At 42.6% G+C, this 7,408-nt stretch overlaps 1 protein-coding gene and 1 long non-coding RNA gene across 2 annotated transcripts in view; one reads left to right on the top strand and one right to left on the bottom strand.

Moving 5' to 3' along the window:
• Positions 1–7,408, top strand: part of LOC123743794 (transmembrane protein 178B) — a 187,471-nt gene that overhangs the window by 35,959 nt on the left and 144,104 nt on the right. The gene's annotated exons all lie outside the window — the stretch shown is intronic.
• Positions 2,904–7,318, bottom strand: LOC123743795 (uncharacterized). Its single transcript, XR_006770693.2, has 2 exons — positions 6,471–7,318; positions 2,904–4,649 (listed from the first exon to the last, which is right to left on the bottom strand). It is a non-coding gene; the product is annotated as an uncharacterized LOC123743795 (long non-coding RNA).

Below are 7,408 nucleotides of genomic sequence, written 5' to 3'. Positions count from 1 at the left end.
CAGCACCTCAAGAGTAAATGTCACTTGGCTTTTCATAGCCGATCATTGAGAGTATCTCTACCGCTCCTGCTGTCTCTAGAGAGTTGAAAACAGCAGGTCTGGGACAGGTAGCACGTCCGGTGAACAGGTCAGGGTTCCATAGCCGCAGGCAGAACAGTTGAAACTGGAGCAGCAGCACGGTCAGGTGGACTGGGGACAGCAAGGAGTCATCATGCCAGGTAGTCCTGAGGCATGGTCCAAGGGCTCAGGTCCTCCGAGAGAGAGAAAGAAAGAGAGAAAGAGAGGATTAGAGTGAGCATACTTAAATTCACACAGGACACTGGATAAGACAGGAGAAATACTCCAGATATAACAGACTGACCCTAGCCCTCAACCCACTCAAGTGACACACCCCTCCTAGGGACGGCATGGAAGAACACCAAGTAAGCCAGTGACTCAGACCCTGTAATAGGGTTAGAGGCAGAGAATCCCAGTGGAGAGAGGGGAACCGGCCAGGCAGAGACAGCAAGGGCGGTTCGTTGCTCCAGAGCCTTTCCGTTCACCTTCACACTCCTGGGCCAGACTACACTCAATCATAGGACCCACTGAAGAGATGAGTCTTCAGTAAAGACTTAAAGGTTGAGACCGAGTCTGCATCTCTCACATGGGTAGGCAGACCATTCCATAAAAATGAAGCTCTATAGGAGAAAGCCCTGCCTCCAGCTGTTTGCTTAGAAATTCTAGGGACAATTAGGAGGCCTGCGTTTTGTGACCGTAGCGTACGTGTAGGTATGTACGGCAGGACCAAATCGGAAAGATAGGTAGGAGCAACCCCATGTAATGCTGTGTAGGTTAGCAGTAAAACCTTGAAATCAGCCCTTGCCTTAACAGGAAGCCAGTGTAGTGAGGCTAGCACTGGAGTAATATGATCAAATTTTTTGGTTCTAGTCAGGATTCTAGCAGCCGTATTTAGCACTAACTGAAGTTTATTTAGTGCTTTATCCGGATAGCCGGAAAGTAGAGCATTGCAGTGGTCCAACCTAGAAGTAACAAAGGCATGGATTAATTTTCCTGCATCATTTTTGGACAGAAAGTTTCTGATTTTTGCAATGTTACGTAGATGGGAATAAAGCTGTCCTTGAAACAGTCTTGATATGTTCTTCAAAAGAGAGATCAGGGTCCAAAGTAACGCCGAGGTCCTTCACAGTTTTATTTGAGACGACTGTACAACCATCAAGATTAATTGTCAGATTCAACAGAAGATCTCTTTGTTTCTTGGGACCAAGAACAAGCATTTCTGTTTTGTCCGAGTTTAAAAGTAGAACGTTTGCAGCCATCCACTTCCTTATGTCTGAAACACAGGCTTCTAGCGAGGGCAATTTTGGGGCTTCACCATGTTTCATTGAAATGTACAGCTGTGTGTCATCCGCATAGCAGTGAAATTTAACATTATGTTTTCGAATGACATCCCCAAGAGGTAAAATATATAGTGAAAACAATATTGGGCCTAAAACGGAACCTTGAGCAACACCGAAATGTACAGTTGATTTGTCAGAGGACAAACCATTCACAGAGACAACTGATATCTTTCCGACAGATAAGATCTAAACCAGGCCAGAACTTGTCCGTGTAGACCAATTTGGGTTTCCAATCTCTCCAAAAGAATGTGGTGATCAATGGTATCAAAAGCGGCATTAAGATCTAGGAGCACGAGGACAGATGCAGAGCCTCGATCTGACACCATTAAAAGGTAATTTACCACCTTCACAAGTGCAGTCTCAGTGCTATGATGGGGTCTAAAACCAGACTGAAGCATTTCGTATACATTGTTTGTCTTCAGGAAGGCAGTGAGTTGCTGCGCAACAGCTTTTTCAATTTTTTTTGAGAGGAATGGAAGATTCGATATAGGCCGATAGTTTTTTTATAATTTCTGGGTCAAGATTTGGCTTTTTCAAGAGAGGCTTTATTACTGCCACTTTTAGTGAGTTTGGTACACATCCGGTGGATAGAGAGCCGTTTATTATGTTCAACATAGGAGGGCCAAGCACAGGAAGCAGCTCTTTCAGTAGTTTAGTTGGAATAGGGTCCAGTATGCAGCTTGAAGGTTTAGAGGCCATGATTATTTTCATCATTGTGTCAAGAGATATAGTACTCAAACACTTTAGTTACGGGTTTGGTTAGGGTTATGGGGTTGGGTTGGGGTTATGGGGTTGGGTTAGGGTTATGGTTAGGGGGTTGGGTTAGGGTTACGGGGTTGGGTTAGGGATATGGTTAGGGGGTTGGGTTATGGTTACGGGGTTGGGTTAGGGCTATGGTTACGGGGTTGGTTAGGGGGTTGGGTTAGGGTTATGGTTATGGGGTTGGGTTAGGGTTACGGGGTTGGTTACGGGGTTGGGTTAGGGTTATGGTTAGGGGGTTAGGTTAGGGTTACGGCTATGGTTAGGGGGTTGGGTTAGGGTTACGGGGTTAGGATTAGGGGGTTGGGTTAGGGTTACGGGGTTAGGGGGTTGGGTTAGGGTTACGGGGTTGGGTTAGGGCTATGGTTACGGGGTTGGGTTAGGGTTATGGTTACGGGGTTGGGTTAGGGTTACGGGGTTAGGATTAGGGGGTTGGGTTAGGGTTACGGGGTTAGGGTTAGGGGGTTGGGTTAGGGGGTTGGGTTAGGGGGTTGGGTTGGGTTAGGGCTATGGTTACGGGGTTGGGTTAGGGTTACAGGGTTGGGTTAGGGGTTAAAGTTAGGGTTAGGGCTATGGTTAGGGGGTTGGGTTAGGGTTACGGGTTGGGTTAGGGCTATGGTTACGGGGTTGGGTTAGGGAAAGTACGATTTTGAATAGAAATCAATGTTAGGTACCCACAAGGATAGAAAAACAAAACGTGTGTGTGTGAGCGCACGTGCGTGTGTGTAGAATCATGATGACAACAGCTCATTTGGGACACTTTAATTCAATCAATCAGTTAATTCAATCGATCAGCAATGTGACTTTGAGTTCAGACAAAGTTGATATTACAATCATACACTGAGGGTACAAAACATTAGGAACACCTGCTCTTTCCATGACAGACTGACCAGGTGAATCCAAGCTATGAATCCCTTATTGATGTCACTGGTTAAATCCACTTCAATCAGTGTAGATGAAGGGGAGGAGACGGGTTAAAGAAGGATTTTCAAGCCTTGAGTCAATTGAGAATTGGTTATGTGTGCCATTCAGAGGGTGAATGGACAAGACAATAGATTTAAGTGCCTTTGAATGGGTATGGTAGTAGGTGCCAGGCCCAGAGATTTGTGTCAAGAATTGCAACACTGCTGGGTTTTTCAAAGTCAACAGTTTCCCGTTTGTATCAAGAATGGTCCAGCACCCAAAGGACATCCAGCCAACTTGACACAACTGTGGGAAGCATTGGAGTCAACATGGACCAGCATCCCTGTGGAACACTTTCGACACCTTGTAGAGTCCATGTCGCAACGAATTGAGGCTGTTCTGAGGACAACAGTGGGTGCAACTCAATATTAGGAAGGTGTTCTTAATGTTTTGTAAACTCCGTTTTTGTTATTGATCTGATTAAGAGGAACTCCCTGTCTTCGTTCCAAATAGCACCCTATTCCCTACATAGTGAACTACTTTCAATAGGGCCCTTGTCAAAGTTAGCGCACTATATAGGGAAAAGAGTTTCATTTGGGATGAAATCCCTACCTTCACAGCCCAGAGGTCCATAGTTATGGCCCGGGTGGTTCTGGGTAAGGAAACATCATTATCTGGTCTCGGTTTATCGGAATTAGCACTTGATCAATATTCTGATGATGCACCCTCACCTTGGTACGTCATCGATTTCACCCTATAGGCTGTCCCCGTGGCGACAGGGTGTTCTGTGTTGTCCCTGACTGGCTGGAGTGACTCACATGTGCCAGTGGTGGCCGTACCAACATCTAGGTGATTGGCTGCTCCCTGCAGCAGCACCACAGAGAGACACTGTTGTTGAATACTGTCAAATAAAAAGCTATTTTTCTGAAATGGCACCCTGCACTATTCCCTGTATAGTACACAACTTTTGATCAGAGCCTCGTGATGGAATAGGGCGCATGTTGGACTCAATCTGCCTCTCCTCTGCCTGTTTGCTATTCCCCTCCGTCCCTCGCTGACAAAGGGGAAGGAGAGATCGGAGGCGTATCGGTTGAGGCAACACCACGCGCCTCATATCTCCTCAAACTATAATTACTCTGTAGCGATCTGTATGACACTGGAATAACACATTTGTAACCAGCAGTAGGGTAGGACAGGAGGAAGGCAGACACAACACAACACAATGACTGAAAAGAGATACCCATCAAAACTACTGTCATCTGTCAAACCTCTACATCACCGGGTTACTTCAATTAAAAGGGGGATTGTTCATTTAATGGTGGGTGGCTGGCTGGCCGGTTGGCTGGCTGGCTGGTTGGTTGGCTGGTTTGATGGTTTGTTGGCTTGCTGGTTTGTTGGATGGCTGGCTGGCTAGCTGGTTTGATGGTTTGTTGGCTTCCTGGTTTGTTGGATGATTGGCTGGCTGGTTTGCTGGTTGACTGGCTGGCTGGTTGGTTTGCTGGCTGGTTTGCTGGTTGACTGGCTGGCTGGTTGGTTTGCTGGCTGGCTGGTTGGCTGGTTTCCTGGCTGGCTGGTTTCCTGGCTGGTTGGCTGGGGGAGGTGATTAAAAACAACCTTCCATTATGAACAACTTCATTCTCCACTCCACATTGTCCTGTATAAAGCTGCATAAAGTTTTAATAATTGCAATTCAGTTCAGCTCACAGTTCGATACTAAAGAGGTCGAAATGCAAATGTTGGCTCGGCTGGGGTCCAGTTTTTGTTTTTGATAGGGATATATAACTTTGGCAGTTAGGAGAGAGAAAGGCTGACAGAAAACACTGAATAATCCCTGACTTTAATGCCTCTGTGGCTTGAAGTTGGTCTGTTTCTTTAAAAACTGGAATCATTGCAATGACTGGGCCAGGTTTAGGTTGCTCATCTCAGTGACATGCATACTGACACACAACTATCCATGCTTTAATTCAGCAACACAACATTCACGGTCTATCACTGTCTTCTTATTGGTCATGTTTTCTATCACTGTCTTCTTATTGGTCATGTTTTATATGACTGTCTTCTTATTGGTCATGTTTTATATGACTGTCTTCTTATTGGTCATGTTTTATATGACTGTCTTCTTATTGGTCATGTTTTATATGACTGTCTTCTTATTGGTCATGTTTTATATGACTGTCTTCTTATTGGTCATGTTTTATATGACTGTATTCTTATTGGTCATGTTTTATATGACTGTCTTCTTATTGGTCAGGTTTTATATGACTGTCTTCTTATTGGTCATGTTTTATATGACTGTCTTCTTATTGGTCATGTTTTGTATGACTGTATTCTTATTGGTCATGTTTTAAACGACTGTCTTCTTATTGGTCATGTTTTATATGACTGTCTTCTTATTGGTCATGTTTTATATGACTGTATTCTTATTGGTCATGTTTTCTATCACTGTCTTCTTATTGGTCATGTTTTATATGACTGTCTTCTTATTGGTCATGTTTTAAATGACTGTCTTCTTATTGGTCATGTTTTATATGACTGTCTTCTTATTGGTCATGTTTTATATGACTGTCTTCTTATTGGTCATGTTTTATATGACTGTATTCTTATTGGTCATGTTTTATATGACTGTCTTCTTATTGGTCATGTTTTATATGACTGTCTTCTTATTGGTCATGTTTTATATGACTGTCTTCTTATTGGTCATGTTTTATATGACTGTATTCTTATTGGTCATGTTTTATATGACTGTCTTCTTATTGGTCATGTTTTATATGACTGTCTTCTTATTGGTCATGTTTTATATGACTGTATTCTTATTGGTCATGTTTTATATGACTGTCTTCTTATTGGTCATGTTTTATATGACTGTCTTCTTATTGGTCATGTTTTATATGACTGTCTTCTTATTGGTCATGTTTTATATGACTGTCTTCTTATTGGTCATGTTTTATATGACTGTATTCTTATTGGTCATGTTTTATATGACTGTCTTCTTATTGGTCATGTTTTAAATGACTGTATTCTTATTGGTCATGTTTTATATGACTGTCTTCTTATTGGTCATGTTTTCTATGACTGTATTCTTATTGGTCATGTTTTGCATGACTGTCTTCTTATTGGTCATGTTTTAAATGACTGTATTCTTATTGGTCATGTTTTGCATGACTGTCTTCTTATTGGTCATGTTTTGCTAGTGTTCTGTACATGCAGCCCAATACTATTCATCCTGTTTCTCTCACACACACACACACACACACACACACTAGGGCTGGGCGGTATACCGGTAAACCGTATATACCGGTATTGATGGACGGACCGGTTTGGGTTTTTAAAGCTATTTCAATGTTTGATTTGTTAAACGTGATACAATACTCCGACGTGTGTAACGTCCATTTGTATAGTGTACTCCGCTACCTGAGTCATCTCTCTCCCGTATCTCTCACCAAGCCCTCCGCTCTCTTTATGCCGTTTTCCACAGACCAAAGCTGCGACCCGTCACTCAGTTGTTGTTGCTCGACTACGAGACCGTTTGCGTTCAGTCTGCATACCGTTAAATGCAGCACATGATACCGATACTGATTACCACTTTGCTTCTTAATATACATCTATAAGCGTTCAATAATTCCACTGTTAGTTTGTGTATCTTGCTGTCTCTAAACAGCTAGTTTAGTTTTTTTTTCTAGGCAAAGTTGTGGCTAAATCGTGTTAGCCTCTAATGCTAATCGCTAGTTGGCTAGCTAGCTAATACATGTACTGAGTCAGACCAAACGTAGCTAGCTGGTACAGCCTGATACCAGTGATGGTGTAGGACTAAATCAGCATGTTGTTTGTTCAACAGTAGCTTCTAAATCAAAGAGGAATAGGTGGAGCATGAATATGTTATGGCTATAAGAATGAAAGAGAAAACGTTTAATGTAGCTAAAGATTATAGGGTCCTCTGGGAAACACATCCCGATACTTTAGTTCCTACCCTGGCACAATAACTCATCACCTGGCTTTTTCATTTGTTGTCATGCCAACCAACACTGTATTTAAAGTTTTCACTATTACATTCTAACTACAGAATTAGAATAGTCATTCTCATTCCATGATTCCAACAGTTCACCCAGCTGTTTTGATCTGAATCGCAAGTCAAATCGTAATTGCAACATTTGTTTAAAAACAAGGCCTAGATAGTCTGCCAATATCCTGCAGTCCTACATGACAGTGTACAGGAAATGATCTCATATTAGGACAGGAAGTGATCTCATATTAGGACAGGAAATGTCGAAATTTATGAAAATGTAGAAAATAATTTCTGGGTTTGAAGTTTGATTAAACAGTATAAACCAATCAGAATGGAGAAAGCCCAT

This window comes from Salmo salar, chromosome 07 (assembly GCF_965601325.2).
Source record: "Salmo salar chromosome 07, fSalSal1, whole genome shotgun sequence".
Lineage (NCBI taxonomy): Eukaryota > Metazoa > Chordata > Actinopteri > Salmoniformes > Salmonidae > Salmo > Salmo salar.
This window is presented reverse-complemented; position numbering and strand designations above follow the sequence as displayed.